We start from the raw sequence: 21378 nt of genomic DNA on the forward strand, positions 1-21378 counted from the left end.
TATTAGATTTATAATCACCACACAGAAGCCCTGAAATACCTAGAAATGTAGCTAACCAATGGGATGAAAGATCTCCACAAGGAGAACTACAAAACACTGCTGAAAGAAATCAGACATGATGCAAATAAATGGAAAAATATTTTATACTTATGGACTGAATTAATGTCATTAAATATTCATACTTACTAAAGCAGTTTACAGTTAAATATTCATACTTCCTAAAGCAGTTCTATCTTATTTCTTTTTAAATGGCAATGTCATTTTTCATAGAATTAGAAAAGAAATTCCTATGGAACCAAAAAGAAACCAAGTCACCGAAGCAATCCTAAGCAAAAAGAACAAAGCCAGAGGCATCACACTACAGACTTCAAACTATACTACAAGGCTACAGAAACCAAAAAAGCATGGTACTGGTATAAAAACAGACATGTAGACCAATTGTTCAGAATAAAGTGCCCAGAAATAAAGTTTCACATGTACAGTTTTTGCTCTTTGAGTTTTAGCTCTTTGAGTCCTATTTTAGCGCTTTTGTGCCCTCTTTTATAATTCTGAATTTTGGTTGCCTGCTTACAAAATTCACCAACGCTGATTTTGACAGCAAAGTCGGCACTAATGCTGGCTTTAGTGATGACCTCAGCACCAGCAGTAGATTTAGCAGTGGGCCTAATGTCAACTTTGACAGAGGACTGAGTACCATCATTGGTTTTGGCAGTCATCCCAGTCCTAGCACTGGTTTTACTGGCAAACCCACCTCCAGCAACAGCTTCAATAGTCGAGCCTGTTCTATTATTGGCCTTGGTGGTGGACCAAGCAGTGGTCCTAGCTTCTGCAGTGAACCAAGCATCAGTGGTTTCAGTGGTGGACTGAGCATTGGTGCTAGGTTTGGTGGTGGAATGAGCACCAATACTGACTACAGCAGTGAAGCCACCAGCCTTGGTGCTTGTGGCTTCACCTATGGCTAGTGAGATTTCAGGTTTATTTCCTATGCTTACAGATACCACCAATAGATTGCATCAGCCCTTCCCATGGAGCCAAGGAACATTCTTGGAATCTTCATCCACACAGCAGTCTAAAGCAGTTACAACTAATCAGCCTCAGGGTATCACACTATGAAAAATTGTTTGCTGTTTCTGCTTTATTGTTTGCTTTATGTGTGCTGTCATATTTTGGCATCAGAGTTACATTAAATGTGCAAAATGAGAAAAAATAAATAAATATGGAATTTTCTGATGTGAGTTTAATGTGATACTCAATTTGTATGATACATTGTGAAATAATGTCAGAATTTTTTTGGAGAAAAGCTGATAAAGTCAAAGGCTCTGTGTTAATTATTAGATCTTATAACAATTGTTATCTGATTTTGAATAATTATGCTCCTCTTCCTTAGGGCCACAGATGAGACTAGACACTTTTTTCCTTGACTATAGTTAAAAACATAATTTTATACCATAGTTGCCCCATTCATCTATTTTATCAATAACAAAAAGATCAAAATTAGATTTATAAGCACCTTGAAGCATAAGGGATTTTAGGATTTGTTGAACATAAACATTTGTCTTCAGATGACTAAATGAGGGTCAACATATACTTGCTAATATTATTGATCATCTACTGTGTGCAGAAATAAGTCCTCAATTAAACTAAACCTGACAACAAGTTTATAAGATTATTATTATTTTCTTCCAAATTACAGATTAAAAAACCTAAATGGAAGAGACGGTGAGTGACTTGTCTAAGTAACTTGGCAAGTAAAAGTTTGAAAATGTTAACCCAGGCATTCTGATTCCAGAGCTTACCCTCTTATACATTAAGCAATATGGAAAGTCCCCAGCATGAGTAGTTTGAAAAAACTAGTCTGGTATTTTCTTCTCTCTAGAATATTTTTCCAATCATATTATCTCCTTCTGTTTTTCCTTAAATATGTTTCACTAAATAAAGACAGATTCTTCTAAAATTCAGAATGATTTTGAAGAACGTATATCTGTCTCTGATTATAAGAATTTCAAAAGGACCATGGATGTAGGCCCAACCATTTAATTCTAAAGGTTGGAGGTGGTATGACCTGCTTCAGCAATTTTGCTAAAAAATGAAGTTGTATCTTTTTTCACAGAAGTCCCCACCCTGCAAATTGTAAGTAGCCCATTATTTTCCTAGGAATTATTTCTCTCTCTGTCTCTTTTTTTTTTTTTTTTAACTTTTGGATATGCCCAAGGACATCCAGGTTGCTCCCTTAATTGAAATGAATCAGCCTTGATTTCATTGCCTGAAAGTCTGGATCACTCCTGGAGTTTTCCTATTCTGTAGCTCAGTCTCTGCAGCCATACTTCATGCTCAAGTGTGTGACACAAATTGTACTCAGAGATTCAAAAAGCAACTGATTTTCTCCAGATCACTTTTAACTCCCTAACAGCTGAAGGCAAATTATGTAATGCAATCAGTGAAGGTCAGAAGGCTCCTCAATGCTTTAGATGTTAATCTGAATCACTCCCACTTTGTGGTCACCAGCATTCCAGTAAACAATCTCTTTCCTATGAAATTATTTATCTTTCTTTCTCAAGGATAAGTCTATCTAAAGACTGTCTAAAGTTTTCATTACTAAAGAAAATATAATATCCAAGATCATTTTCAGATTCAAAGACATTGGAGTTTTCTATTTTTAAAAAAATGGCTGTGTATTTATCATATTATGTCTATGTCAATAAGGAATTCAGTTCTCACATTTTTCCAAAACACGGGGTTTGAATGGCAATGCTCTTTTTGCCTCTATTCTACTAAGTAGCCAGCATCACACAAATTCTACTGTCAAATATTAAAGAGATTTTTCAAAAATTTAAGCCTTAAAATATTGTTTATTTTATTGAGAGAAGGTCTCACTCTGTCTCCTAGGCTGGAGTACAGTGACGCAATCATTACTCACTGCAGCCTCAACCTCCTGACTCAAGCAAACCTCCATCTCAGCCTTCACGGTACCTGGGACTACAGGCCTGCACCACAATGCCCTGCTAATTTTTATATTATTATGATTATTATTTTGTAGAGACTTAGTCTCACTATTTTTCCCAGGCTAGTCTCAAACCCTGGGCCTCAAACAATCCTACTGCCTTAGCCTTCCAAAGTGCTGAGACAACAGGCATGAACCCCCACACCCAGCCAAAAGAATTAATTTTATATACTGGAGATCTTTAAATAATAGACATGGGTTTCAGAACAAATAACCCTATAATTTTCCACATGAAGTACGTTTACCATGGTCATTTGTTATGTCAGCAATAGAAAACAAAAACAGTTTTCTCAATACATATATCTATTTCTGTCATTGTTTTTGTTGTTGTCAAAGACTCTCATTTCTACTAAAATGTGATACTGGACCGTATTCATTTAGTTTCTCAGGACATAATTACTCTAGTTTACTACTTGGTGACTTGGGACAATTTGCTTTGAAGTCCTTGGCTTCCATTTCTTCATCTTTTTAATAGAAGAAATTATAAAAAGTACTATAGGATCAAATTAAGCAATCAAAATAAGGCAGATAGTACAATGTCATGTAAATAGCAAGTATTAAATTTAAGAATAGTAATAGTCGTAGTAGTAGTGTAGCTGTTGTTGTAGAAATATATGTAAAGTGTGGTTGGATATAATTTAAGGCCTATTCTTAGTCATTTCAGTTCTAAGATACGATATTATGAATCTCGGAATCTTAGTATCTTAGAGTCATAATTTTCTGGTTGGATTTATAGCACATATAGTCCTTATTTTACCATTTATTAAATAAAAATAACAAAATATTTTTATTTTCATTGCATTGATCTTGTTCCAATTGTATGATAATGTGTCTTACAGAATTTTGCAAAGGAATGACCTTGATTAGTCAATACACATAACATTAATGTTGCTATTTATGTACAAAGCAACTTAGCAATCAGCTGTCATGGAGATAATTGCTGTGGTCATTATCTGTAGTACCTATTGTTTTGCCCAGGTGATCCTTTTTCAGAGAATTGCTAATTACTTAGATTTATTTTATGGTGTTTATAAGTTTCTTACATACGTTTTCCCATTCATTAATGAGAAAAACTGAAGTTCAAAGATGTTCAGTAATGCTTACAAGATTTACACAGCTAAATGTCTGTGCTTGTATGTGGATGTGTGTGTGTGTGTGTGTGTGCATGTGCACACGTGTGTTTATGTGTGAAAGAGAGAGAGAAAGAGTTGGCATTGAACATATTAATCAGAAAGTTTCAGCATATGTATTTTTATATAGTTTATTCATCTTTATGTCATAATATAAAAATTATTTATTATATTTCTTCTTATAAGTTACTTTCTGACACTAACAATTATAATGCAACTCATAGGAATAGGTAATTCCCACATAGAATAAGTTATCATAACAAATGAAGTTGAAAGACTAAGCTTTGCAGTTTTATGCAATGTTTATTCCATAGCTTGACACAAAATAGAAATAACCAAGAAAATGTAACAAGTTAAACTAAATCATTAAATGAGAAAAAAAGAACAAAATATAATCTTCCATTTTATCTTAGCAGATTGCTTTATACCACAAATCCACTTGGTTCAAAATGAAGAGAAATTAATCATTTTCTGTGAACAAATACTCAATTGGGTGGCGGGAACAAAAACAAAACTTAGTCTCAAGAAAATACATTTCATCCCTTAATTATTGGCCAAACCAACCATTCATTGAATTTGGACTAAAGTTCAACAACTCCTCAGTGGTTGGACATTTGTGAGAGTATGTACATGCGTGCGTACATGCATGTACACATGCATACATGCATGGAAGCACACACACGACCTCACTTGCCAGAAGATATTACTTAAATAAATAATGCCTCTCAGTAAAACCATATGCCCTTAGGGAAAACCAACACTTGTAGAGATGCAAAAGGTAAAACAAATTAAAGTTCATGTAAGTAGAGGGAAAGGGGGATATGTTTATTACACATTGGAAGAAAGAACAAGGTATATATGGAATTACTGGATAAAAGGTATTAACAAAAATGCTCACAATTAGTTGCCAAGTAACATGATAGGAGAAATTGAATTTTAAAAATGTAGGGGCCGGGCACGGTGGCTCAAGCCTGTAATCCCAGCACTGTGGGAGGCCGAGGCGGGTGGATCATGAGGTCAAGAGATCGAGACCATCCTGGTCAACATGGTGAAACCCTGTCTCTACTAAAAATACAAAAAATTAGCTGGGCATGGTGGCGCGTGCCTGTAATCCCAGTGACTCAGGAGGCTGAGGCAGGAGAATTGCCTGAACCCGGGAGGCGGAGGTTGCGGTGAGCCGAGATCGTGCCATTGCACTCCAGCCTGGGTAACAAGAGCGAAACTCTGTCTCAAAAAAAAAAAAAAAAATGTAGGAGTGAAAGTTATATTTTTAGTTAAACTGTCTTCACAAAATACAAGCATGACAACTATTTATTATGTGGTAAGGAAGAATGAAGTTTGGAATTTGACATACATCAAGAAAATTAGAAAACAAAGATTCACTGAAATTTCTACTAATGCTCTCTTTTGTAAATAGTGATTATCCTTGTGACCCACTTGTTTCTCTGAATGAATTTTGTGGCCAAGTATAAAGTTTAGCTTGAGACTCCCTCTCTTAAATTCATGAAGTCTTGAGGACACAAGTCTGCTGTATATACTAAGTCAAAAACAAAGACATACTAGAATTTCAATTGAAATTTTGTACACATTATCATCATATATGCATAAGTAGACTAAATAAGTATGCTGACATACTATCTGACACAAAGTAGGTACCTAATACTTGTTCCTTAAATAAATTAATATCTTTTAAAATACTTTCTTTAAATATATCTGTTTATTTTGCATTATCATGCATTTTTAAATGAAAAATACTTTTCTTTCCTAAAATTATAAGATTTCAATACTGAATATCATAAAGCTATGAATTTGTGATTTTAATATATTCATAGTTTATAAAGTTTTTCATCTTTTTTATGAATAAAAGGAAAATATAATTTTAGCCATTTAGTTCTTATTTAAAAAATGTGATAAAATCCTTTCTTTTGGAACTAATTTATGCTTTATACCATTTCAAATCTGCCCTAAAGCACAAATTTAAATTCATAAAAAGTGACTTCAAATACATAAAAAAATACATTGTATATACTAGTTAAAGTAATTAGTGAGGTAGTTATACAGAAAATTTGTTTTCAGACTATCCAGAGAGGTACTGAAACTCACAACCAATAAAACATGTTCAAAGATAACCCAATTAAAAGTGGCATTTGAACCAATATTCCAAGTATGATATTCCTACTCTCAGTTCCATACAAAAAAACACATTATTTCAAGGCTTTATTTTTCATAGCTTTAATATGATTCTTGGTCTTATTTCTCTCCTATTATGATGAACTTTATGTCCAGAAGAAAACAAACTGAAATTCTAGTGGAAGATCAAGTGACACATGGTGTTGGACAAACTCAAAGGAGGTAGACTCAGGATTCATGGGGATTCTATTTTATAAACTGGGCCTAGAAATATAAGAGCTAGAGTCTGTACCATAAAAAGATGTAAGATAGCTAACTGATTTTCTGAAAATATTACAACAGAGAAGAGCAAATATGATTACCAAACTAAAGTCTTAGTTAAGACCCAGAAATAAGTTGATTCTATTGGCTGCACATGGAAAAGCTTAACTTCAGGAAAATCAACTAGATTTGAGATGGTGCTTCATTTTTTTAATATTTGCTCTTGTATATCATTTTTGTATCATTATTCGTAAATTCATCATTTATAAATACAAACCTGTTTGTATCACCATCATTTAAAAATTCAGCAATAATTTGCATCTGCATAGGATTATTTGGAGAATTAATAATACATGAAAAATACCCAATACATTTTCCAACTTAGAGAAAGGATTTATAAATGTTAGCAGCCATTACTACTATGTAATTATGAACAATGCCTCAGAATGTGTCAACTATTAAATTGTCACCCAGAATTGAATGCAACACTATGCATAAGAGTATATCTTTTTTTTTTTCTGGTGACACTAACAAAAATTGACAGAATAAATTAATTATCACTGTCTCATATCGGATTTTAAGAGATGTAAATTCACCTCCCTCTGCATTAGAAATCTCTCCTGCTTACTTTTATCTGATGAGAAGTTATCAAACCACATGCAATTTTATGCCATCACTCTGTTCTGTCTCAAGAACTCCAATTTGAGTTATACTGTGTTTTTCCGAATGATTATCTTTATTTTTCCATTTTTATGCTGATATAGATGGGGAATTTAGTAAGTTTCCACCATTATCCATCATTTTATTGTAGTTTACTATATGTGTCTGTGTTAGAAGTAGTTCCTTCTTCCTTTGTGAGTCCAAAGCACTCTCTACGGGTTGAGTATCATCTATCCAAAATGCTTGGAACCAGAAATGTTTTGGATTTGAGATTTTTTTAAGATTTTAGAATATCTGCCTATGCATACTGTGATATTCTGGGGATAGGACCCAAATCTAAACACGAAATGTATTTATGATTCACATATGCCTTATACACATAGCCTAAAGGTAACTTTACATATTTTAATAAGTTTGTGCATGCAACAAAGATTATGTACATTGATCATAAGGAAAAAAAGGTGTCACTATCTTAGCCACCCATTTGAACAATCTGTGATTGTTTGGCATCAACATCATTCTTGACTGAAATTATTTGCAACCAATATGCAATCATTTTTTGACACTCATGCACACACAAGTACTTAACAGTAAAATGTATGACTGATATACTACTAGTACAGTGTAAAAAAAATGTGTTCAGGGTAACTAAGCAGCATAGAAGCATCCCCAGAATATCTGTATCAATTGTTAAACAATAGCAAAAATAAAACAATGGCAGCCTCCCTGTCTCCACCTGCAATGCTGTGTTTTCATTAAAAGGTAATCACATACTGTATTTCAATTTTTTTTTTCTTTTAGTTGAGAAGAAAGATCAGAAGGAGTTGAGGGACCAGAGTCATCTAGGGATGAGGAGGCATTTTACTGAATGGCTTTTAAAATGTTCCCTCCAGAGTCAATGGACTCCTAAATGAAAGATTTTTTCTTTGATTTTATAAACTATCATATTTTCTTATTCTGTTATGAATGCTTATTGCTCTAGTCTTTCAATAAGCCCATCACACATTTTATCAATGCTGTCTATAGGCACCTTATCTGCAGTGTTAACAATGTTATCATTATTATCATGATCACCTTGATTTAAAATCATTTTGGCTATTGCACCATCAGTCAATGAATGAACAACCGTAGCCTCATTATTAATGTTAAAAACTTTTTGATATTTGCTTCTTCCAGCTTACATTCTGACAGACCCTGAAGGAATTTTTTGCATATGCGAAAAGGTCAGACCTCATTTTTTTTTGTCGTGACAAACAGAATCCTTTAAAGTCATCACCCTGTTTATTATTACAATTGAATATGTTGTGTTAGTCATGCACCATGGAGGCCTTGTTCACTGTGTTCCCAGCACTGGCAACTCATATATGACATACTTTATGCTAAACTCCTCTAGAAAACCTTTCACAAGCACACACCTGTTCACTGCTGCTAGCACGCTGTTCGAGAAAGTTTTTTTTTTTTTTTTTAATTTACTTTTTATTATTTTAAGGATACTCCAGTCACATGCCTGAATTAATGAAGTCACATTGGGGAAAAGTACATATTGTAAATGTTATTATTATTATTTTATATATATTGCATTTTAGATTTTGGGGTACATGTGAAGAACATGTAAGATTGTTGCATAGGTACATACATGGCAATGTGGTTTGCTGCCTTTCTCCCCATCACCTATATTTTTGATGAGAATTTTAACTGAAGAATGAGCAGGAGAGTTGTCAAGGAATAAAAAAAAAAAAATCTTGCTGTCATCATCCAAAACAGCTTTCCCGCAGTCAGCACAAGCTGCTTTTACAAATGTTTGTGAACCCAATCAGAAAAGATGTCCCTAGTGATCCACTCCTTTTGTAAGCATAATAATGGACCTGTAAAAGTTTCCCTCCTTAGAAACAGTGAGGATGCAAGCTTTTGCATATCACAGCATGTTTATACTTACATATACTTGCTGCAACAGCACATCCCAGCACAATTATTATGTCCTTGACATCCTTAATTTCTGCTGGCTGGCTCATAAGCTGTAGTAAGTGTCCTTCCAGCGTAATAATGCCAAAACAGGTTTTTTATCAGCATTATAGACTTCTTCCGTTGTCAGATTTTCACCATTGTAAGAAACTCGTTGATGAATTTCTCTGCTGCTTCATGATCAGCAGATGTTTTATCAGCACAAATTTTTAAAAATGTAACACCATGTGTTTTCTTAAATTTCTGCAACCAGTCTGTTGAATATTCACAGGTCTCTTCTATTTTCAGTTAGTCATGTTAATCTTTGTTTCACTGTCAGCACACCATTAAGTGGCATGTGTTCACTGTGACACTGACAGATCCACTATTTCAATACACAATTGAGATCTTCATTTTAAGCTTTATATAGTGTTTTCCTATTTTTTAAATTAACTTCTGTTCATCACCTTCAGAATACAATTTCATTTATGGTGGTCATTTGAAAGTCACACTCTTCTGTGAAATGTTTCACACTTATACTCCTAGTTTCTTCAACTGCTGGACTTTCTGTGCGATAAACATACATGCTTTCTTTTTTCTTTTTGAGATGAAGTTTCACTTTTGTCACTCAAGCTGGAGTTCAATGGTGTGATCTTGGCTCACTGCAACCTCCGCCACCCATATTCAAGTGATTCTCCTGCCTCAGCCTCCCGAGTAGCTGGGATTACAGGCACCTGCCACCACACCTGGCTGGTTTTTAATATTTTTAGTAGAGATGGGGTTTCGTCATGTTGGCCAGACTAGTCTTAAATTCCTGATCTCAAGGATGATTTATTTGGCTTATCTTTATGGCAATAGCCTTTAGATCACTGTTTCCTCCTTGAGATACTCACAAACATGAGTAGCATACCCAACCAAGCTAGAATTTTGCCTCTTTTGAATATGCAGGTCTCAAACTGCAAAATGAAAATTGAAGACAAGAATAGCTGCCATACATTTCAATATTAGGTATTTTCATTGTTCTATGCACATCACTAACAGTGGTCTGGTAATATTGTTTGCAGGTACATTTTTAAGAGCTGTTTTATCTTGAATGAAATTTCATTCATCTGAAAGAGTTCTAATGTGGGTGGAGTTGACTCAAAATAAGCCTTTTCTTTCCTTTGCCCAAATAAATTTCAGAGTTACTTATCTTTGTCTATTGAATTTTAATTTATCACTGTCTTTTTCAATTCACTTTCTTTTTTTCTAGTGACAGAGGAATCTGTCCTAATGAGTTTTCTATCAGATAGACACTTTCTAACAAAATGTGTTCTATCCTCTTTTGAAGGGTTAAAAGAACAGAGAATGCTTTCAACCATAAAGTTAACTATAATAGAAATACTGCATAGTCATATTCTGTAAATCATTTAATTCATGAATCATTAACTTACTAACTGAACTGCATCACAAAATATATTTTTCTGTAATAAAAGTGGAAAAATTTACTTATGCATTAATTAGATGTTAAATTAAACGTAAAGGAAACTAATCTCTGATAGCATTTGAGGGACATAGTAAGGGATGTCAAAATGAGCAATATACTTCAGAACATATTTCTAAGAATATTTATAGGAGTAGTTTGTGATTCTCAAGCATTGGAGTGCATGGCAGATTCTAGAGCAAGTAGTAAGATCCAGATTCCCAGTCCCAAATCCAGAAATTTTTGTTCAGTCGGTCTGAAGATTGTTCAACATACATAAGCTGTTCATCAAAAACCAAGTGATTCAAGTGCACTTAGTTCTTAGATCACACTTTGAGGATACATACATCCTTCATACTTTTCATAACCTCTCACAGAAGTATAAGTTTTATGTGAGATGCTATTTTCACTTTTTGGTTGTGTAACCCATGAAAAGGAAGCCAGTGATACACCAGGGGTTTCACAGTAGCTTAGTGAATGATTCATTTGAAGAAACCCCACAGCAAGGCTCAGTCTTTCAGGCATGGAGAATCTGAAACCTTCTTCTGTATTGTAACTACTATTCTTTATTCTAATGATAATTACATATTCCGTACCACCTAGAATTTTTTTTAAAAATACTTTTTCTTATAATATATACAGAATCTAATATATTACAAAAAATGCTTATGACAAAGACTTGAAGATTTTTCCCATCTGAAAAATGAACAGGACATGTTATCCAGGTGGAGGTCAGTAGGTAGAAAAGACTAACTTACTTCATTTACAGAAGTATATTCTACAGCCCCTCACAGTTCTCCTATTGGTTAAAGAAGTCCATATTTTTGTACTAATTCTGTGACTTTCTAATGTTACTTTTAAAACATTAGAGGTGGCTTTTTTTTTTTCTAAATACTATGTTCCACTGATACTCATGTTTTCACTTCTTCTCCTCAGGGCACATAAATTGATACCATTAAGTTTCATTACCTAAAGTTTGCTACTGTAATTGCCACTTTTCTCTATACATACCCCTCTCCTGCCAGTTCTGCTTTTGACTTGGGTAGATTCAATGGCTAAATGTCTAGAAAATCTTTAACCACATTTCTAACAGGTTTAATATTTATTATACTCCATTTCATATACATAATAGGGAGATGCTGGAACCTGTCATCATCTGAGATGCTGCTCCTGAAAAACATGACATTTATATTTCTCTCTGTCTACAAAGAAACACTTCTTATGACAATCCTCATCATGGCACTTGTTTTAAATAGCAAAATCAAATAATTACAAAACTTAAGATGTATCATGAAGAAAACAAACAAAAAAGTCATGTTAGACTGAGAGAGGGTACCAATACATAATGTTTCAGAAAAGAAAAGTAGAATTTTTTATTGAGCTCAAAGATTGAATGCTTCTTGATCAGTACATTTATTATCAAAGAATATTCTCTGTATGAGGTTAAGCCTGTGAAAAGTAGTAAAATTTTAGTTTACAGTAAAGCTTGGGGAATATAATACATAAATTGAAAAAATGTATTTTGGAGTTATTCTTTAAAGATGTCTAACAATTCCAAATAGAATATAATGTATTTTCCTCAAGGTAACAATCATACTTTTTTGAATTCTAAGTAAAAGTGCTTGAGTGTTTTCTTTTTTAAAAAGGAATCTTATTTTGTTTTTCACATTGACAGATAAAATCGTACATATTTAGTGTATATAACATGACAGATCCTGCATCTTGCAGTAGAAATATGTGTATGAAATGGAGTATAATAAATATCAAAGCTGTTAGAAGACATGGTTTTAGATTTCCTAGCCATGTAGCCATTGAATCCACCCAAGTCAAAAACAGAACTGGGGGAATTAGTATAGAGAGTACAGAGTACAATAGCAAACTTCAATATAATGAAAGTTAACGGTCTGTTATGTGCCCTGTGGTATATAGCATGATGTTTTGAAGGAATGCATATATGAACAGGCTATATTGAATGACTAAATATAGCCAGTTCATATATGCATTACTTCACCTAGTTACCATTTTTGTAGAGAGAACACTTTCCATCTATGCTTTTAGCATTTTGTAAGAAGACAAATACCACATGATCTCACCCATGTATGGTATATATATAAAAGTTGATCTCATAGTAGAGAGAAGAATGGTGGCTACCAGGGGCTAGGGTGGTTAGGGGCTGAGAGGAAAGTTGTGAAGCTATTGGAGAAAATATATAAAATTTTAGTTAGACATAAGAAATAAGTTCAAGAGATTCATTGTATAACATGGTGACTATAGTTAATATATATGTTATATTTAAGTTTGCTTAAAAGCCTATATGACTACATAATATTGAAAGTCAAGAGCTTTTGTTTCCCCCAGGATAGTAGTGAAAATTGTAGTAAATCCTTATTCTTTACAACTAAGGACAGAAATGAAAAAATTTTAAACCTTATAATTAATATGGTACTTAATAATTATTAGGCCATTCCTATCCTCTAAGAGCTATACTAATTCCTTTATATGCATTAACTTATTTTTTCAAACCTCCAGCTATCTACTCAATATTTTCACATTACTTATATGTTAATGATAGCTCAAACTTTACACACTTAAAGTAAAATATTTAAATTCAATTACCAAACTTTTCTCCCTTATCTCCTAATTTGCATATCATTAAATGACATTACAATTGACAAATTGTTTATGGCAAAGTTTACTCTAAAGGGTCAACAGTCCTCTCCCAGTAATTATTAGAAAAACATACCAAAAAAAGTTCAGTAAGAATGAAAAGAATTTAAACTTCATTGACAATAATTGTAGATCAGTCAGGGTGGTGGGAGGATCCATAGGGAAAAAAGCAGGCCTTTTTAAGGTCAGAAGTCTCTGCAAAGATTTGGATGAGAATAAAGCTGAAGGCAGCTAATTCTCTGATGGCTCTGGTAAAAATGGAAAAGTGGCTACCTGGTGGGAACCACATAGCTCCTTCTTTCCAGCCGTATTTACTAGCACTCAGAGAGCTGAGGTTGGAGCCTTAATATTGGTCCTATAAACATTTTCTGCTCAGCCTATCAATATTGTTAGTGACTGCTTACTCTATGTGTTACAGAACCTTCAGACAGCCCTCATTAAGCCCACTCTCAAGCCCACCCTATGTGCACTTTTTCTTCAGCTTCAGCAATTGCTAGATCTACAAACACATCCTATTTTTATCAGACATATTAGAGCCCACAGCTGGCTGCCTCACCCACTGGTTTATGGCAGTGATCAAGCAGACCTGCAGGTTATAACGTCACTGTTTGACCAAGCCACCCAATCACATCAATTTTTCCACCAAAGTTACAGAAACTTAACTAAACAATTTCAACTCACCCAAAGACTAGCTAAACAAATTATTTTGCAATGCCCAGATTGCCATTTCACAGGCTTGTCCCCTCCTTGAACAGGTGTTACCCTAGAGGACTAGAACCTAATCAGTTATGGCAGCCAGATGTTACACACGTCCCTGAATTTGGAAAAGTAAGATATGTACATGTATCCGTTGATAGCAATTCCCACCTAATTAGCACACATGCTCTTCCTGGAGAGTCCACCTGATATGTCATTAAACATCTTCTTTTAACTTTTGCATTTATAGGGTGACTCACAAAATTTAAAACTGATAATGGCAGCTTACACCAGCTCACAATTTCAACAATTTTGTCACACATGGAGTACTTGTGCTCCACAGGCATCCTGTATAAACCCCAAAGACAGGCCATAGTAGTACGTGTCCACTCCACTCTTAAAAATACGCTCAAAAAGGCCAGGCACAGTGGCTCACGCCTGTTATCCCAGCACTCTCAGAGGCCAAAGTGGGCAGATCATGAAGTCAAGAGATTGAGACCATCCTGGCCAACATAGTGAAACCCCTTCTCTACTAAAAATACAAAAACTGGGCATAGTGGCACATGCCCTGTAATTCCAGCTACTTGTGGACTGAGGCAGGAGAATTGTCTGAACCCAGGAAGCAGAGATTGCAGTGAGCCAATATCGTGTCACTGCAGTCCAGACTCTGTCTAAAAAAAACAAAATGCTCAAGAAACAAAAAAGGGGTAATATGAGTAAGGACCCTGCAACACTACCAGCACAAGCCTTATTTATCCTTAATTTCTTAAATTTAAATAATACATTTCAAATAGCTATAGAAAAGCACTTTGCTAAAACCTCTCAAGACATAAAACCCACAGTTTTATCGAAAGATGTGAATAGTAATGTATGGTGTGGTCCAAATAATTTGCTAATATGGAGAAGAGGATATACTTATGTTCACATCCCCTCAGGTCCTTTCTGGATTCCAGCGTGACCCATCAAACCATACCATGGCATGGCTAGGACCGAACATGGTACCAGAAATGAAAGAAAGGACCCTGCAGGACCCACAGCCCTGAACGACGTGGCTTCCTCAGACGACACAGGCCCCAGGCATTACCTAGGGGATGCTGAAGAAGACAACTCAGGAGGCTGAGCGAATCCTGTTCTAGACAAAGACACCATTTACTCCAGATAATGTGTTGATTGCTATGCTTTCTGTTGTACATCGCAACTCTTGTATGGTGTTTAACTTTTCTTGTAGGGTATTAACCTTTCTTATTCTCTCAGTCTGCCTGCAACCCGCAACTGCTACTCTCTATTGGGACCATCTTCTGAATCTACCTTTCTTCTGCCCTGTTACTTGGGCAGACATCCTCTTCCAGCCTCTTACAACATGACTGATTAGCTAGGAAGGATTAATTCTAGGATGCAAAGCCGGATAACGAGCTGTAACCACTATGCCTGACAACCCTGTTGCTGCACACATCTGTAATCTTCAGTCAACAAAACCTGATGTAAAAAAAAAAACAAAAAACAAAAAACAGAAAAGGGTGAGATGTAGGAGATCATCTGTCAGGGTGGTGGGAGAAGCTAGGGGGAAAGAAGCAGGCCTTTTGAAAGGTCAGAAGGCCCTGCAAAGCTTCAGGTGAGAATAAAGTTGAAGGCAGCTAATTCTCTTACCTGAAGCTAAGGGTGAAGACTCGGTAATAAGGGAGTGTAAAGAAATCTATCTAGATAAGTGTATTTACTTATGTCATCTGGAGACCAACCTTGGATCAACAGCAGGTGAAACTGCTCCCTGCAAGGGTGGACAACAATGTTAATTACCTGCACATTCTGTTGGCTTCAGGCCTTTGACATTACACCAGTACTGAATAAATACAAGAAATGCCAGATATAGGTAATGGGGAGGAAGGCAGCAAATCACACTACCATGTGTATACCTATGCAACAATCTTGCATGTTCTTCACATGTACCCCAAAACCTAAAATGCAATTAAAAAAAAAAAAAAAGCGGCTCCAGCCTACGGAGATGCTCAGTCTCCAGTAGTTCCCTAGCTGTTCTCACATAAAATACATGTATCTGAGTACTATTCATTGCTTGGCCCGGTCTGAAAGACAGACTCGGCAACCAGTTTGATCTAACTCACAATGAAAACACATTTTTTATAAGAAACAACAAGCATACATTTTACAGACATTTTGTTGAGTAAATACTGAATGATTCTTATCTTCTGAAATTCTAAAACAGGCAAAACTAACCTATGGTGATTTAAATAAGAACTGTGGTTGTTTTTTCACATGGGATGAAGTGACTCCAAAGGGTAAAACGGGAACTTTGGGGATTAAAAAGTGAGTTCTCTCTATAAATAAATATGGGTTACTTGGTGCAATTCACAGATATTTATAATTCTTAAAACTTGACTTACTGTACTTTTAAGACTAGAACCATGTACAATGGAAATGCCTTTTAAAAAAGAACTCTTTATATTTACTATACTATTTCCTATGAACATTTCTGATCCTATGAATACCTTTTCCTTTTATTTGAATACTTTGTCCATTTCAGATTAGTATTATTGATATGTTTCTTTTATTCACTCTCACTCAGTCTTTCTCTATCTCTGTATCTGCTCTGTCTCTGTCTCTTCCTCCTTGTCTCCCTCTGTCATCTGTTTTACCTATATGACTGACGACATCTGGTAGCTCTAAAAATTACAATATATTTTCTTAATTTATCAATTTTATTTTAAAACAGTGTTATATTAATCTACAAAAACAGAAATGCATTATTACTGTATGAATACTTTAATCTACCTCCCTCACTGTTTTGTCCTACTTCGCCTTACATTTTATTTCTGTGGACATTTACTTTTAAAGATAATTGCTTTAAACACTTATACTTTAAATAAATCAGTTTTCATATTTACATATATTTTTACCACTTCCAGCACCTTCATTTCTTCCTGTAAATCTAAATTTTACCAAGTATTATTTCTCCAACTCTGAGAAATTTCTTTTAGGAATTAATATAAATTAGACATAATTTATGTGAATTCACATAAGTTAGAATTCAAAGGTGAGGAATAATTTCAGATTTTATTTAAATAAATTGTTTTATTTTTCCTTCACGATTTTAAAGTTCTCCTTTTTTTTTTAACTGAAATTTACTATAATGTACCTTAGTGTGGTTAATTTGACGTTTATCCTACAGGGATTTGCTAAGTTCTTTGAATGTGTTTCATCACATTTGAAAAGACTTTGGTTATGATATTTTAAAACTTTTGGTTATGTTTTTAGTCATTTTGGAATTTCAGTAATGCATAATATAGTTTGACTGTATAATTCTGTTTTATATAGCATAATATTTTTAAATTTAATTTTCTGGATTACAAATGTTTTAATATTTTTATTGTTCAGGACTAGAATTTTGTATTTTTTTATTTTTCTCTCCTGAAATTGCCCATCCCTTTACAAAGTACATTAATATTTTTCTGTATATTATTTAACATATTTATAACTGTCTTAATTTTATGGTCAGCTAATTCCAATAATTAGATAGCTGAGTCTTGTTGACAGAGTGTTTTGATTTTGATTATTCCACTTATTGTACATAAAATATTATGGGGTAAGAAGTTTGCTTCTTTTCAAGAGAATGCAAGCCATTGTCTCTGTTCAACACTTGGGAAAATTAGTTCCACACTCCACTTCTTCCCATTCTCACAGAGATGTGCCTAGAATTCAGATGAAGTTCATTTGTTAATCTACATGCTTTAGTTTACTATTGTCAAGGAAGTTATTGCCCAACACTAAGTAGCTTAAAACAATAATATATAGTTTTTTCAATTTCAGAGTCTTTATGGGTCAGTGACCAGATACAGCTTAGCACCTCTGGCTCTGAGTTTCACACTAGTTTGTATCTATGCCAACACTCAACTCGAAAGGATATGCTTTGTAACTCATTCACATGGTTGTTGTCAAGACCTAGTTTCCCATAAATTGTGGGTCTAAAGACTTAGTTCTCCGTAAGTTTTTGGTGAGATTCCTCCCTCAGTCCCTTGTAACAAAGGCCTTTTTATAAAGCACCTCACAACATGGCTGCAAGATTCATCAGTGCAAGCGAAAGAGAAGAAAAAGGAGTGCCAGCAAATGAGAGAGTGCTAGCAAGAAGGAAGTTATAGTCTTTGTAATCTGATCATGGAAGTAACAATGCATCACTTTGGCATATTCCATTTGTTGAAGAAAATCAATAGATCCAGTGCACAATCGAAGGGAGAAGACTACACAAAACTGAATTCTAGGAGACAAAGACAATGATACACATTCAAAAGTTGACCTACCAGACTGAAACTTCCAGCTCACAGGAAGCTTCCTCCCCCACCTCCTCCTCCTCATCTTCCTCATCTTCCTCATCCTTCCTTCTCTTCCTTTTTCTAAATGATAATATTTGAGCTCAGAGAGATAGGAAGTATAATGTAATATTTTATTTGGTCACCTTTGTATTAAACACTCAAAGGACACCAGATCCCAAGCACTATAACTGCATGCAATTTATTGTTTGTTAGCCCACTGTTATGAGCTTTTCCAGCAAAATTCAGATCAGGAATTCAGAGATAGTAGGTGTATAGGTCAGCTAGGGTTGCTATAGCAAAATACTATCAACTGGGTGGCTTAAACAAACAACAGAAATGTATTTCTGACAGCTTGCTGGAAGTCCAAGATCAAAGTGTCAGGAAGATTATTTTCTCATGAAGCCTGTCTGCTTGACTGACAAGTGGCTGTCTTATTACTGTGTCCCTGCCTGGTCTTTTCTTTATGCTATGCATTCCTGGTATCTCCTTCTCCTCCTACAAGGACACCAGTCCTGTTGGATTAGGCCACCACTCTTAGGATATAATTTAACCTCTTTAAAGGCAACTATCTCCAAGTACAGCTACACTGGGTGCTTAGGACTTCAACATTCTGAATTCTGGGAGAACATAATTCAGTCTACAACAATTGGTGAACTAGTCAGCGTTCACTAGAGGACAGAACTAATAGGATAGATGTATATATTAAGGAGTATTGAATCACATGATCATAAAGTGAAGACCCACAATAGGCTGTCTGCAACCTGAGGAGCAAGGAAGTTGGTTTAAGTTCCAAAATCTCAAAAGTAGAGAAGCTGACAGTGCAGCCTTCAGTCTCTGGCTGAAGGCTAAGAGCCCCTGGCAAACTGCTGGTGTAGGTCCAAGAGTCCCCAGACTGAAAATCTTGGAGTTTGATGTTTGAGGGCAGGAAGCATCCAGCAAGGGAGAAAGATGGAGTCCAGAAGACTCATCCAGTCTAGCCCTTCCAGTTCCCGTGCCTACTTTTTTTTTTTTCTTCATTAAAAATCTTGCTCTGTTGTCCAGGCTGGAGTGTATTGGCAGGATCTCAGCTAACTGCAACCTTCCTTCCCTTCCTGGGTTCAAACAATTCTCCCACCTCCACCTCCTGAGTAGCTGGGATTATAGGTACTCACCACCATGCTCAGCTAATTAGTATATTTTTAGTAGAGAGAGGCTTTAACATGTTGGCCAGCTGGTCTTGAACTTCTGGCCTCAAGTGATCCATCCACCTTAGCCTCTTAAAGTGCTAGGATTACAGGTGTGAGCCACTGTGCCTGGAACCTCTGCCTGATTTTTATCCTAGCTGCACTAGCAGCTGACTAGATGGTGCCAACCCAGACTGAAGATGGGTCTGCCTCTCCCAGTCCACCAATTCAAATGTAAATCTCCTTTGGTAACACCCCAGGAACAATACCTTGTAACCTTCAATCCAATCACGTTGACACTCAATATTAACCATCACAGTAGGCATGAGATAAAATTGTCCAGCTGAAAATATTTTTATTATGTCTTGCACCCTAAAGATCCTATTACATATGGAATGCTCACACATTCCTCTTAGACTCACTGGATTTTTCCTCATACCTGGGAAATATCTCCATCTATTTCAAACTGTACTATTCTCTACTTATATCAGGATCAGGTGCTTGCCCCAGGCATGAGACCTTCCAAACTTTTCTCTCCACTTATGAAGTATTTCTTTTTTGGAATTCAATTATTCAAAGTGTTGTTATGTTTACCACTTTTAGTAACATTTTATAAAAATAATTTTTGTTTTGTGAATTTTTTCTTGTTTCTAAATTTGTAGCAAAAATGTTCCATGCCCTTCTTCACTCTATGAAAACTGTAATCCAATAATTATACTAAATATTACACTAAATATATAAACAGATAGAATGGGTTTGCATAACATTCTCTCTTTAGAGTGTTACCAAAATATGGTATAAAGAAACATCTCTTTACTTAGGATATCATAGAAACAGGGATCTTCCTCTTCTCTTAAAATCTGGTACTTTCTTTTAATAATCAGGTGAGTTTCTTAAGTTACATGGCACCTTTTATCAGAAAAACAAGTTTTTCTTCTTTCAGTTCATCTTCAACAAGTTTTCTTGGACATCAATTCTGTGTGGCTCATAGTTAAGTACCAAAAACGCAGACATAAATTAAACAATATCATTGTATGCAGGGATTTGATAATCCAGAATAAAGTAAATATTCTGCTTTTAAATGTTTATAAAGATTATCTATGTATCAAATGACCACTAACCCTAATGTTTTAAAAATGCCCTACTACCCAAACTAATCTAGAGAGTTAATGGAATCCGTATAAAAACTGTAATGTCTTTTTGGACAGAAATAGAAGAAAAAAATACTAAAATTTATCTGGAACCTCAAAAGACCTCAAATAGCCAATGTACTTTTGAAAAAAAAAAAAAAAAAAAAAAACTGGGAACATTACACGTCCTGATTTAAAATTACATTATACAGCTATAGAGATCCAAATGTGGACTACAATCTAGGACTTATGAAAGTTTGAACAATCATATTCTGATGATGAATTTCCCACCTTGTTCCTTACCTCATGCATTAGGACATCATACTTCCTGATTTCAAATTACATTGTAAGGCTATAGAGATCCAGATGTGGGCTAAAATCCAGGACTTACGATGGTTTGAACAATCATATTCCTATGATGGATTGCCCACCTTGCTCCTTACCTCATACATTAACACACCTAATTGCTGTTACATCATAGCATTCAAGCAAGTGGGATTATGCTCTGTTATTGATGCTTGATAGAGGAATGCTATTGAGAGGAGAGTGGCTACTGTGTTTTGCATAAGATTTTCATTCTTTTGTAGTAGGAAAAAAATTAAGAGAAAGTGGCACTTACCCAGAAATTTAAATTCTTTGTTTTTGTTTGTTTGTTTGTTTTTGGTTTTGAGATGGAGTCTTAATCTGTTACCCAGGCTGGAGTGCAGTGGCACAATCTTGGCTCACTGCACCCTCCGCCTCTCTGGTCCAAGTGACTCTCCTGCCTCAGCCTCCCAAGTAGGTGGGATTGCAGGCATACACCACCACACCCAGCTAAC

At 35.1% G+C, this 21378-nt stretch overlaps 1 pseudogene across 1 annotated transcript in view; it reads right to left on the reverse strand.

The window, feature by feature from the left end:
• Positions 1-470: 470 nt before the first annotated feature.
• LOC116555215 overlaps positions 471-21378 on the reverse strand; it is a 116507-nt pseudogene continuing 95599 nt past the window's right edge. The window contains exon 3 of the transcript XR_004270424.1: positions 471-987. The product of XR_004270424.1 is annotated as a fatty acid synthase pseudogene (transcript). The remainder of the gene's footprint in view (positions 988-21378) is intronic.

This window comes from Sapajus apella, unplaced genomic scaffold (genome assembly GCF_009761245.1).
Source record: "Sapajus apella isolate SASKATOON/1434 unplaced genomic scaffold, GSC_monkey_1.0 scaffold14, whole genome shotgun sequence".
NCBI classification, from domain to species: domain Eukaryota; kingdom Metazoa; phylum Chordata; class Mammalia; order Primates; family Cebidae; genus Sapajus; species Sapajus apella.